The sequence below is a fragment of the Lepisosteus platostomus genome, chromosome 21, assembly GCF_059453375.1.
Source record: "Lepisosteus platostomus isolate fLepPlt1 chromosome 21, fLepPlt1.hap1, whole genome shotgun sequence".
NCBI lineage: Eukaryota > Metazoa > Chordata > Actinopteri > Semionotiformes > Lepisosteidae > Lepisosteus > Lepisosteus platostomus.
Genome location: NC_142631.1, coordinates 10776139 through 10789134, shown reverse-complemented (window position 1 = coordinate 10789134; position 12996 = coordinate 10776139). Strand labels below are relative to the sequence as shown.

Genomic DNA, 12996 nt, shown 5'->3' with positions numbered 1-12996 from the left:
ATAAAAAGGTCTCTCACCCATCTGCCTTAAAAGAGTAGAAATTGTCGACATAAAAAGATTTAGACATTTCAAATCTGCTTTTCTGTTAGCAGAGGCAGCTTGCTCAGGGCCATTGGTAAAGAATGAAACTAGCCAAAATTCAGTGCATTAGCTCTCATTAGTACTGTCTTGGTACTAGCCAGCCATGAATTTGTGTCTGTAGGTCAAGGGCTTATTATGTGACTGGAGTTCTAGGCTGGGCTGAAAACACCTTGGGCAAAGGCAGGTTGATGTTTAACCTAGAGTACTGGCATACAAGATGCATTCAACCATTTAATTACGTGTAATGGCATATAAAGTGTGTGAGTAGAATGCTAAAAAGATTCCAGGTTAAATATTATTTTTAAGAAGAAACCTCTTACTGTGTGGACCAACTGCAGATAAACAGCAGAGATGCCGTGTGATTACCTTATACAGGATATGCAATGCGTTTACTAAAAAGACGTGCAGTGAAGAAGCACTGTCTACTAATTACCGTGTTTAGCCAGGGTTCCATGATATAGGTGAAAGGATGATTACAGGTTCCAGTTTGCTCTGTACTGGGACGATGACACACAGAACCAAACCAATATCTGGCAGTACTTGTTTGTTAAATAAGCTCTGCAATGACACAGGAAAAAAGAAGTGCTGGAATCGTTTAGAAAGAATTGAAAATGGTCAATCATGAAGGGAAAATGAGATATGTAGAACAACCGGTTACTAACACTACTGAGTAAAAACTGAAAAGTGTTCACTCCAATCTGAATTTAGCATCTTCTTTACAGAAGTAAAAAATGCACCTCTTGATAATTCCACTGTTAGATAATTTTAACTGTACTAAAAATGTATATCAGTGCCCTGTATTTGTATCCTAATAGCCAGTGGTGTTTTCCTAAAGAGATACAAGTTATATTCCTAAAGAGAAAATGTTCCCCTACCACAGTTTAATAATCAGGTTTTTTTCTTGCCTTCAGCTGTGACCAGTTCCTTCTGTACCATGACAACCAGCTGAAACACAGACCTCTATGCTTTGTAAAGCTTGCACTCTGTTCTAGCAGGATATCCTCAAGTGGTACTGCTCTTTCCAAGGGGCAGTTTAAAACATTTAACAACAGAATTGGTTTTATTTGTCTCTTTTCCTGATGTGACGCAACATTAAAACTGGGTCAGAGGAGAAAAAAATGAAGTCAAAATTCTCAGCCATTTTTATGACAGACGGGTCTGCCCTTTGCATGCACTATATAGCTGGATACCAATTAATTGCACATTGCTTTTTCCTCCTGTTACTGCTTCAGGTTAAAGATGGTAAACAGATCGTCTAAAATTGTTGCTGCGAGGGAGCTGTCAGGGGCCCAGCCATTGTTATCAAATCTACATTCCACACTGTCTTGTGTTATCTTATGAGAGGGAAATGCAAACTCAGCACCTTCTTAACCTTAGAACTGTATGGGACTGGTTGGATTACCTCAAAGGAACTGTCAGAAAGGTACAAACGTATTTAATTTATGCAAAGAATGATTTCTAGTTAAACTGGGGGGAGGGTTAATTTGACCTTTTTCAGTTTCTTTTTGCACATGAGTTGGTGTAGATCTGTATCTTACCCATTAAAGAGTGAAACTGCATTAAGTCAGAAAAAAAATACTTTTTTGTCCTATTTGACATTTGTGAGATGATTCAAAAGATCGGGTGTCTCATTTTCTTTGTGATAGAGTTGGTATTGACCATAATTGCTTTTTTATCAGTATTGAAATGATTTCTGGGACATTTTCATGTTGTTTTGTAACTGCAACTGAATATAAACATATTCATGTTTTGAATTTTAAAGGTGTTCATAATTACATAATAATAAATATCATTGGATATTATTACTGTTAGTGGCAACTGTCTTATAATTCTAAATTGCTGTTCTACAGTTTGTAGTATGTAGTATGCATCTGCTAGTTTTGCATACCAATGTCCTTGTAAACTGCTGTAAAGCACTAAGCAACTATGTTCTATATTTTCTGTACTTCAAAATATACCAAATAGTGTTTTGTAATAAGAAAATTGGTAATTTATGTTGTAATTTAACCCTTCAATGGTGTTGGTGGAATGTTTCAGTAGATAAAACAGTGTTCCTAAGTTTGTGTCAGGGATGGTAGCATTTGAAGTATTTTGGAGAAACTGTAGAATAAATAATAATAATAATAATAATAATAATAATAATAATAATTATTATTATTATTATTATTATTATTATTATTATAATTGCTTACACTTATATAGCGCTTTTCTGGACACTCCACTCAAAGCGCTTTACAGGTAATGGGGACTCCCCTCCACCACCACCAATGTGCAGCATCCACCTGGATGATGCGACGGCAGCCATAGTGCGCCAGAACGCTCACCACACATCAGCTATCAGTGGGGAGGAGAGCAGAGTAATGAAGCCAATTCATAGGGGGGGATTATTAGGAGGCCATGATTGGTAAGGGCCAATGGGAAATCTGGCCAGGACGCCGGGGTTACACCCCTACTCTTTTCGAGAAACGCCCTGGGATTTTTTATGACCACAGAGAGTCAGGACCTCGGTTTTACGTCTCATCCGAAGGACGGTGCCTGTTTACAGTATAGTGTCCCCGTGTTTATTCCACATCTTTTTATATTATTCTCCGGCTGGAAAATTATGTAAATAAACAATGGGGCATTTAGAGACTTTTTACTATCTATTATAGATCTATTTACTGTACTGTATACTGTTACTTTACTATTAATCTAAATCTTAATCTACTAAATCTTTAGAATCCACTTAGAATCTTTGTTGTAGATGGCGGTTCACCAAAGAACAGGAAAGCTTAAAATAATAATAATAATATTTTTCAAATGAATGAAAATTTTTTTCTTTACTCATTATTCATTTAATTTTTGAATATCTTTCTCTCAATGTGGTGCTTTAATGTGCTGAGATTCTCATAGAAAAGCGTGGCTCATATAGAAACGTCCCTGATGAGTAGAGATGGCTTGCTGTCATTAACAAACCTGTGATTGTACTGTGCTAATCATAAACCCCAGTTTATAAATAGGAAGTTATAATGTTACTTGAAAAAATACGGTTGTGTGTTTATTTGGTTTCTGTGGAACTGTTTGAATGGTTATATTTTTAAGTTCTATGTCTTGTGTTTTCAAGATGCAAGCAGATGCCAGTGATTGATAGCAATGAGTGAAACATTAAAAATGCAAACTACTTATTGCAAATGCCTTTTTAAATCCGTGCTGGATTTGATCACATAAGCTGTCCAGAATTTTCATTTGTACAATGTGGTGTTGACAGCCCTCTGACAATTCATAGAAGTTTGCTTTTTATGTGGCGTGATATCATCTTAAACAAAGCCTGAAAACAAACTGAAATTGTGCAGAATGAAGAGCTGTAGCTGGACGCTTTAACAGAGCTTGGCTTGCACAGTATGCTTTTGGAAAGGGAAGGTGGTGTTTAACAGGCCGATTGAACCAGATTATTGTTGCATTTTTCTTTTGTGTTCTTGGCAGCACCACAAGTAGGCTATACTAGACAATCTGGGCTGGAAGCAAATCTGCATGAGCATGACACCAATTGCAGAGTAATGCACTGCAGATTAAGACCCTGATCAGAAACAGATGGGATCTCAATCAAAAGAAAGGAGAATCCATTGTTAATCATAAAGATTTTGCAAAAAGCACAGTGTGCTCAAACCGATGTGTAATCCTTTGGATCTGATTTAAATTGTGGCCATTAAGTTACAGTTTTTGATCAAAAAAGCACTATATGGCAAACTCCTAAAATGAATGTATGACGCTTTGAATAATATTGTTCCATCCTGTTTATGAAAGTCATATCTTTTAAAATGGGGTGGCAATTGTAAACCTAGATACTTGTTTAATCCCAATAAATGCTATGGTAATCCTGGGTTTTACTGCTTTTATTGTGATTAATTATAAATAGAATATGTCCATGTTCTGCATTAAATTCATTAGGTAAATAGTTTTTTTTTTGTTTCCTTATACAGCAAAAGCAGTTTTAAACATAAAACACGTTCAGAGCAATGCTTTCCACTACCTCCCAAGTAATGGAAGGGTTTTATACATCTTATTGTTACGGTATACTAGCAAAAACATACAGTATATGCAATCTTTATATGAGTAGTGTTACATTTCAAGGTTCTTCATCAGGGAGTTATCTGGTAAACTTGTTTTTCTTTTTTCTAACTTAAACAGTTCTGAAACAGTTTTTGTCTGTCGCTGTATGTGCAGTAGACTCCATTGTGTAATGGGATGGCAGGTTCGGATAACATGGAAAATCTTGTCTGAACTCCATTCCCCAGAAAGCTTTGTGGAATGGCCTGCTGGCCCCAGTCACCTGACCAGTTGGTGAAAGACGATTGGTTGGGAGACAGTTAAAATACAGGAAGCAAAGGCTTCTAAGGTCCTTCTACCTTTGTTGTTGAGTAAGAGAGCAGGGGGCATTCTATTTCAGGGAGAAGGGAGCATGAAGCAATTGACCAACAAGCCCTTTGATAGGTTGTTAGTTTCAGAGCCATTTGTTTGATATTTCCTAATATTTTGGAGAGAGTTTTTGTTTTGGACCTGGTAAGCTTAGTTCTACAGAGGACAAGATGTTTAGCTGGATTTCAAGAAAGCGATGGAATGTTGTTTGTATGTAGAGTTTGTTTCTGATACTGCATAAGTAAATGCTTACAGTTTTTGCATTATATTTGCAGTGCATTTGTGTGTTTTACAAAATTGCATATTGACCCCCGGTGTATCATAAACATGGTGGAGGATATGGGAGTGAATTGCAGACTTGGGGAACAGTGCACTATTGTTGCCATTTTGTGACAAACCGAGGGATTGATTATGATTTTTGGAGGACGATAAGCGTTTTAAGAAGGAAGTGATCCAATAACACTCTCCCTACCTCAATGCCTGTTGAGAGTTGGGTCGGGGGAGGCATGCAAGACCTTGGGGTAAGAAACAAATGGAACTTGCACTTGAAAATGCTCCATTCTGTTTCCGTTGTAGGGAGTACAGCCACTATGCACCTGACCAACCCTCATAGAGAATGACGTGGTTAAGTGAAGGAGATTCTAGATGGCTCCCAAAAGTCCAGGATGGGAAGGAGAGAGTAGTTTATTCGCCATTTGTATATGTACATTGCCAGCAGCCATATCACCCTGCATCTCACAACTGGCAATCCACTGAAGCTCAGCAGGTGTGCCCTGGTCAGTAGCTAAACAGGAGACATCCTGGAAAAAAATAAGGGTGCTGCTGGGAGAGGTGGAGCCTGTGGGGAGCACTCATCCTGCAGTCTGTGTGGGTCCTAATGCCCCAGTATAGTGATTGGGACACTATACTGTAAAAAAGCGCCGTCCTCTGGATGAGATGTAAAACTGAGGTCCTGACTCTCTGTGGTCAATAAAAATCCCAGAGTCGAAAAGAGTCGGGGTGTTACCCCGGCGTCCTGACCAAACTCCCCCATCGTCTTTACCTATCATGGCCTCCTAATAATCCCCCGTCTCTGAACTGGCTTTATCGCTCTGTTCTTCTCTCAACTGATGTGTGGTGAGCATACTGGTTCACTATGGCTGCTGTCACATCATCCAGGTGTTGCTCACTGGTGGTGGTGGAGGGCAGTCCCCATTACCTCTAAAGTGCTTTGAGTGGAGTGTCCAGAAAAGAGTTATATACTGTAAGTATAAGGAATTATTACTAATTATTGCATTGGGATTCTTATTTGAGCTGTTCTCAGTACAATAGGCAACACCACACAATGTGTACGTTACATTACAAAACAGCCAATAATAAATGATGAAGAAAGTCACAGACAACCACCATGCACATCATAGCATGACCACATACAGTGGGTATCACAGAAAAATAAACACACTGGACAACAGATACATGATAGTCAAGAAGTACTGAGGCACTTTGAACTGTGAGCCATCACACAGAAAGCTGTTAATAATGTGCACACCATTTGGATGGGAAAGACGGGAGTCCACTGCAGAGCCTGACAAAATGCTCTGATGAGAAAAGTAGAGAGAAAGCCTGATGAGAAGAGTAGAGTGAAGAAGATGCAGTAAGGAACAGGAGAGCTGCCATGTGTAAATATGAACCGTATGGTGTTTCGTGAGGTCCAAGAATACAGAACATAAGGAAAGAAAAGAAACAATACCTGGGAGTAAAGAGGGAAATCATTTTTTCCTCCAGTTTTACGTGTGAGAGGGAGGAGAAGTCCCCCCAAAAAGTTTGAAAAAGGTATAAGAACAAATGTCCCCAAGGCTCTTGGAACTCAAGGGGCGGACAAATGGAAATGGAGCTGCTGCGCTCTGAACTTCCGAGAGAGGAGGTACTGTAGGTTGAAGAGATCCCCCAGACCATTGACTGGGCCACCAGCCAGACTGAGAGCAAGCACAATGCTGAGTTAAATAAAGTGCATCAGGAGTGCACTTAATGGAGTAATGTGCTGAGATAAAAAAAAGAAACAGGGCCTGCAGGCTGATGAGCAGCAGAAGATAAGCCTGGAGACTAAGGTGGCTGACTTTGAGAAACCAATCAGCTGACTGCAGTCTAGTCAGGCTGAGACTAAACACATTTTGCCAAAGTGTCTGCATGCTGAAGAACTCCCAGAGCAGCAAAGACAACCTCCAGGCAATGCTGAAAAAGACCAAACAAGACTAGATGTCTTCCCTCATCTAGCATCTAGGTGGAAGTGAAGAACTGAAGGACATACTGTAGGTGGGAAGACTTCAGTCCCAGTTAGGCTGGGGACAGAGAGGAGGAGGGAATTCCACCTGCCCTATACAGGCCATGCTGGAGGCCAGCCAGATGAAGGAAAAAGGAAAAGACAAGCAGTATTTAATACTCATTAAAGAGATTCTCAAACTGAAAGAAGAAATTGACCAACAAAAGATTAAAAACCATGATCAAGGTATGAAACTTTGGGAAACGGAGCTCTTTTGAGGAGCATCAGCTGACGTTGATGGCAGGTGGAAGAAAGCAAGGATTGCAAAAATGCAGCACAGAATTACTGATTGTGGGAGGAGCAATGACCAGAGACAGATTAACATGTGTCTAATTGTGAAGGAGGAGGGAGATGTATTACCTTTGTCACCGTGGAGATGTGAGTTTTTCTTCGGAAGGATCCATGGATATTTTTGGAAAGTTCATTCAGAGAAGGTGTTTTTTTTGTAGCCAACATGCATCTTAGCTGCCCAGCTATCTAGAGTCATATGAAGATTAGCTTTCAAACAAGGGCTTGGGTTTTCTTTTTTTTATCTTTCACCACATTTGATCAATAAAATGGCAGTTTTTTTTACTTTACAGTTTCATTTTGTCTCTGATTTACCGATTGTCACCTATTTAAAGAAACTGTACCTGCTAAAACACCCTACAACCAGGTATATCACAGTTGCTTCAAATGCCCTGTTCTTTAGCATCCGGTTGTTCCAAATACAAATGGAGAGATAAGTAGAATGACTGGTTACATAGTCACCTGAATGAGGTCATTAGAAAAGGTTTGCATTGTGCTGAACATGTAAATCATTGATATAAACTGTAGAACCCTCAAGATATTCTGTAAACAAAAGTATTAGCAGTGCTGTAGATTTATAAAAACTAGTGGGGTCAAATTTCTGTATCAAAATCATTCTGGACATTGACTGTCATAAAAAATAGATCTGATTACTGCATATAGCAGCCCACCACTACCACAAATAACACCTCAACCCCCATTGTGATGCATTGTATTAAAAAAAGGGGCTTTTCACTGATAGACATAAGCTCTCTGAGAAGCAGAAGCACATACAGTACAGTAAACTGTTGCCTGATCTGGGGCCAACTCCTTATAAAGCAGACAGGACAAAGACCACACACTCCCGGGCAAGGCAAGGGGTTGGGCCTGCCTTCCCTGTTCTCTCCTCCTGCTTCTGCTCTCGCTCAGATCACAGAGCTGCAGAGACTGAGGAGGAGTAAGATAACACAAGAGAGTGAGAGAGCGCTTGTGATCGAGAGAGAATTCCTGCTCTGAGCGGTTTGTTAACACAGGCAGAGAGAGGAAAGCGTGGCCCACTTTATGGAGGAAAGGAAGTAGGGCAGCCTTCTTGCTATTAAAAAAAAGGGAGAAGAACACATTCAAGAGGATCTCTTCAAGAGCTGGTTAAATGACTCCAGCGATCCTGACCAAACAGCACAGAAGTGGAGAGGAACAGATCAGGCAGAAAATGGAGCTCTAAGAACAGTCTGTACATACTGTAGTCCATTTTCCTCTTTCTACTGAACTGCAATCCACAGTGTGTGCTGTTCATTCGTTTTCCAAATTCAGACGGAATGCACGGTGAGTGCCTGCTGTTCCCTGACAGTGTTTTTTGGGAAACTAATCCAGATGCTCTGTTTCTGTCCGGTGTCTGTTCTGTGTCCGGCTTTGTTTGTTGTGTTTTCTGAGAGCCACTGGAATTCTCCAGGCAGTGTTTCTGCTTTGTCTTTATCCATTAAAAGCTGTTTCAGGGATGGTCTCTAATTAAAAGTTAAGAAAAAAAAAGGCTCTTTTGCAACCCTAAAAGCCAGACATTGATGCTTTTTTTAACCTTGTCTGGTAGTGTTACTCTTTAGCTATTTTCGTGAACCAGAGGGAAGTAAGCCAAAATATGTAGCAAAAAGCATCTGACTCTTGTAATTTATGAGGTCATCTTGTAATTTTTTCTTTGTGGCATTTGATGGATATGGTGGAGAGTAATTAAAACCTTGCAGACTTAATATATGTAACAGACTATAAGGGCTCTGTAACTGCAAATCCAGGTAATACTGCACTTACTGTAGGCGTATGTAGTTTTAGTACTAAGTAGCCTCTAACATAAACTTTTTTATGTACATTTCCTATTATATACTACAGTATTATACTATTATATTCCTATATATACTATTTTCTGCTATAATTTAATTATTTTTGTAAATAGGTTAACACATTATTAAATGTTGATTTATTGTACAGTGTTATACGTCCTGCTGTAATTGTAGAATGAGGTTTATTCTAATATATTTCTTTGAATATGGGAAGTTTTTATTTTACTTACAGTACATCACTAACCCTTAGCAAAGCTTCCTGTGATTTTACTCTTCTTTTAGTAGTTACATGTAAATGTAAGATGTTATTATTGCTGATAATCATTGTTACAGTATATTCCTAAACCTAAAATAGGCACATTAAATCTCACTATACAGTATCTGGTGAAAATGCAAGTGTCAGGAAGTGGAAAGAATCCAACTCTAAATCCCAATTAAAATTTTCCGTTGTGCCCACGTTAGAAAGCATGCCTCATTTTAAAGAACATGGTGGTTCCAGGCATGAGTTTACAAAATACGCTTTCCCTTTCCTGCAAATATAATACAGCCCTTTTGTGTGTCATACACACCTCACTGCTTCACTTATTTAACACAGCCTTTTCAATATTTGTGTCCAGCAGCTACAAATGCAGATGTTTTGCCTTGGGCAATGTCTCCTCCTGAAACTAATCCGAAATGTAGCGTCTGGAGGGGGAGGGGAAACATGTTTCAGGACCAGAACTCATACAAGAATTACCTCTGTTCTCTTTATGGTTAAAAGAGTATTTTCTGCTACATTTTAGCTAACTGATGACGACAGTGATATATGAGCTGAGATGTGGTAATGCATGAGATTCTGAAGTTGTCTAAGAATGATTGTGAACTTTTGTGTTGCTTATATTTAAAGGATATTGTATGTTGACAGTGGATTAACTGCGGTATTTAACATTAGATATTACTTAAAAAATAATTTTAGTTGAATGAAAATAAATATGCACGTTGAGTTTTTTTGTGTTTTTGCTATCTTGCATGCATATTCTCGGACTTTTTTTGTGATTTCATTACCCTTCCCTGAGCATAATATTTTATTGGTAACAATAACCTGTAATGAATGATGATAGTTGCTTAGATTTGTACATACAGTACAGCATAGGAGGGAACCCATTTCATCCACCACTGAGGTGAAGCTGCTATCTGGATGACACGCAGTGGCCATTATGCATCAGTCCGACCACCTGGAAAATCAGGTGGAGAAGTGAGAAATTCTTCTCCATTTGAATTAAAGGGAACTTTCGGGGGGCAGACTGAACAAGCTAGGACAGTGCTGTGACAAACCTTAATGACCAAGAAGTCAGGACCTCAGTTTAACTTGCAGCTGCAACTCAGTGTCCTTGGTCACCTCAGTAGGATATTGGTTTAGAAATTCTAGTTCAGGGGACTGGGTGCCACCTAATTTAGTAATGGTGGTGGTGCACTAACACCACCACCTCTAGTACTACTTAGAGTTCTCTTATATCAATACTGACCAGGCACAGCCTTGCTTCCCTTATGAGATATCGCAAATTCAGATTTTAAAGCTGAAACCCTGCTGTTAGTCTATCAACCGTGCGAGAGCTATCAAATGTAAATTTTATCTCCAAGCAGACTACGGCTGAAAAGCTTCTCAAGAATTATTATTTTTTAAAATTTCTGCTCATCTGTGCAGGTGGCTGAGACACCCATTAACCGAGTCATATTTACAGCATAGCATGTGCTGCGTACTTTAAAGATAACCTGTAATAAATAATTAATTGTGTTGAATGTGAGTGTGCAGTATTCTTGTAGCTTTGTGTCCTATAACTTCAGGCACATCACTGCCAATTCTGACATGGAAACATTGGTAGAAGTAGGTCAGCGCCATTAGTCCATTCTGGATTTTTACTGGCTCTTGATTAAGATCTTAACGCGACTTTGACCCGCTCAAAAACTAAGACAGTCAAAGTGAGCTGAAGCAGTGCTTCTCATTAAATACATACTGTGTAGAAAAAAAAAACTGTCACATTCACTTTCTGGAAGCATCAGATGCAACTTTACCGGGTGAACAATTGGCAAAGTTTAACAAATATGTCATTAAGGCTCTTTTTGCCAGTTTAATGGGCTCCCAATGGAGATAGGCCTTATTTGGAGCCAAATCATCTGGCTGTTTGTTGTGCTCAGTTCTCTCAGTTTTTTTTTTCTCCAGGCCTCTCTACCTTGCTCAGCGACTGTTACTTAAGTGTGAAGTGACACATTAAAATTTTGTGCTGGAGGCAACGTCAATCAGGTGAGGGAAAGAGTGGTGCAAGAAAGCAATAAGTCATTTTCACAACATCCCATCAGCTCTCCGATACAGTTTGACACCCATTTCCACGAGCAAGGGGGGACACACAGAGAAGGCTTTTGTTCTGCTTCCATAAGCACACTTCTTCCCCATCCCTCTATCTTTTGGTGCTTCTGGATTCTGATATTGTGTTAATACACATTCAGTTCCATTGGTTAAACAATTAAGAACATGCGTTTTGTAGTGTGTACTTTTTATCTTACCATTTGTGTCAATTAGTATAACTGCAGACAATCCAGTGATTATAAACAATCTGTTTTCTATTTCATTTGAAATCTTTTACAGTACGTACAGTACAGTACTGTATTTACATATAAATCACCGCAACGAATCATTTAAAGATAAAGCTGTGAACTGTACAGTATATAAGACTGTGTTAAGTACAGAAAGAAAGACTTAATATCACATTGAACAGAGGCAAAAAGATACAGGGTTTTTTTGTACAGTATAAACCATCAAAATCAAATTTGTAAATGTTACTCAGCCCACTAGTGGGCATACTGGCTTCTGATCTGGATCATTTGATAACTGGCAATAATCCCAGAAATCCCAGAGTTTGAGCCAGCGGAAGACAAGTTTTCTGTGTTGGTACAGTGTACTGTACTGGGTAGCACAACTGACTCCATTCCAAAAAATCCGCTGAAGTTGAACCTCGGTAGTTTTTTGTTTCAAGTTCAACTCAGTTTGATTAATCATGGTATAGCCGGGTGTTGAAATTGTCACGCACACCGAGGTTTGCACAATCAAATACTCCTCTAACCGGTGGAAAAAGTTTCTCTCCCTGGAAAAAAAGAAGAAAATGGCAAGCCAATGGCCATATGAAGTCTCAGTTAACTGGCTGCCCATGTCCAACAGACATTGAAAGCAGAAATGCGTAGGAGTAACCCCACTTCCTTAGTAATTCTGCACTTCATTCTTAAAGAAACAAATGTAAAAGAATAACGAGCATTTAGCAGCCAGTGCCTGTTTTGTGTCCCAATGGCTTTATTACAAAGTGCCGCTTTAAAAAAAAAAAAAACCTGAACAGTGGACATTTGCAGTTAGTCGAAAAGTGATAAATAGAATCCCACAGCTTGGGGGACTGAACAAATTACTAGTGCGAGTTGCTCCGCTGCTATTTTAACGTGTGTGAAAAAATTATCCTGTGTGGGCAGTATTTAGTATTTAATTTGTTTACCGTTAATATTTGCATGCCGTTGTAAAGCAATGGAAAAAGCAGCCAGCAGAGCCATTCCCGTTGAGTATCGACTGCTGTCTGTTACAAAATCGATGCCTTCTGTGGGACTACTCATTAAGTCAATGGCAACAAGCAGAGGAAAGACTCCAGCATCAGTTTTCTGTCTTGCCCTGTCTTTATACTTTTAAAGTCCTTTTGCTTGTTGTGAGAATGTATGTGTGTGCGGTTCAGTGTTTTGAGAAGTGGGCTTGGTACAGTGTGAAAGTTTGGCTTGTAAATGAAGTCTTGAATGTACAGTACTGCATGTAGAATGAAGACCCGCCTGAAATGTACACAGTGGGTTATTAATTAACTGGAATATTGATTCTTTGCCATCATCTTGTGCCTGTGCTTGCTTATTGTTTGTGTAATGAGTGTATTTTAATCCATGTGACATTCAGAAACATGGGGAAGTATGAGATGACTAAGAAGTATTTAATATAGAACAGCCCAACAAGCATATGTTACGTGCGTATTTTGCAGCAAAAATAGTCTGCTTTCTCATAAGATGCCTTTGTAACAATGTATTTTCTTTGCTATGTCACTTCTGTCCAAAGGCAAACACCAGAAG

At 39.1% G+C, this 12996-nt stretch overlaps 1 protein-coding gene across 6 annotated transcripts in view; it reads left to right on the top strand.

Annotated features, from left to right (window-relative positions):
* Nucleotides 1-12996, top strand: part of LOC148644032 (disabled homolog 2-interacting protein-like) — a 365146-nt gene that overhangs the window by 260958 nt on the left and 91192 nt on the right. Inside the window, exon 1 of one of the 6 annotated variants that reach the window (XM_088615290.1) lies at nt 7969-8365. The exons of the other annotated variants lie outside the window; for them this stretch is intronic. The gene's annotated coding sequence lies outside the window, so the exon portion shown is untranslated. Of the gene's footprint in view, nt 1-7968; nt 8366-12996 lie in introns of those variants that run through there. 6 annotated transcript variants of the gene reach the window in all.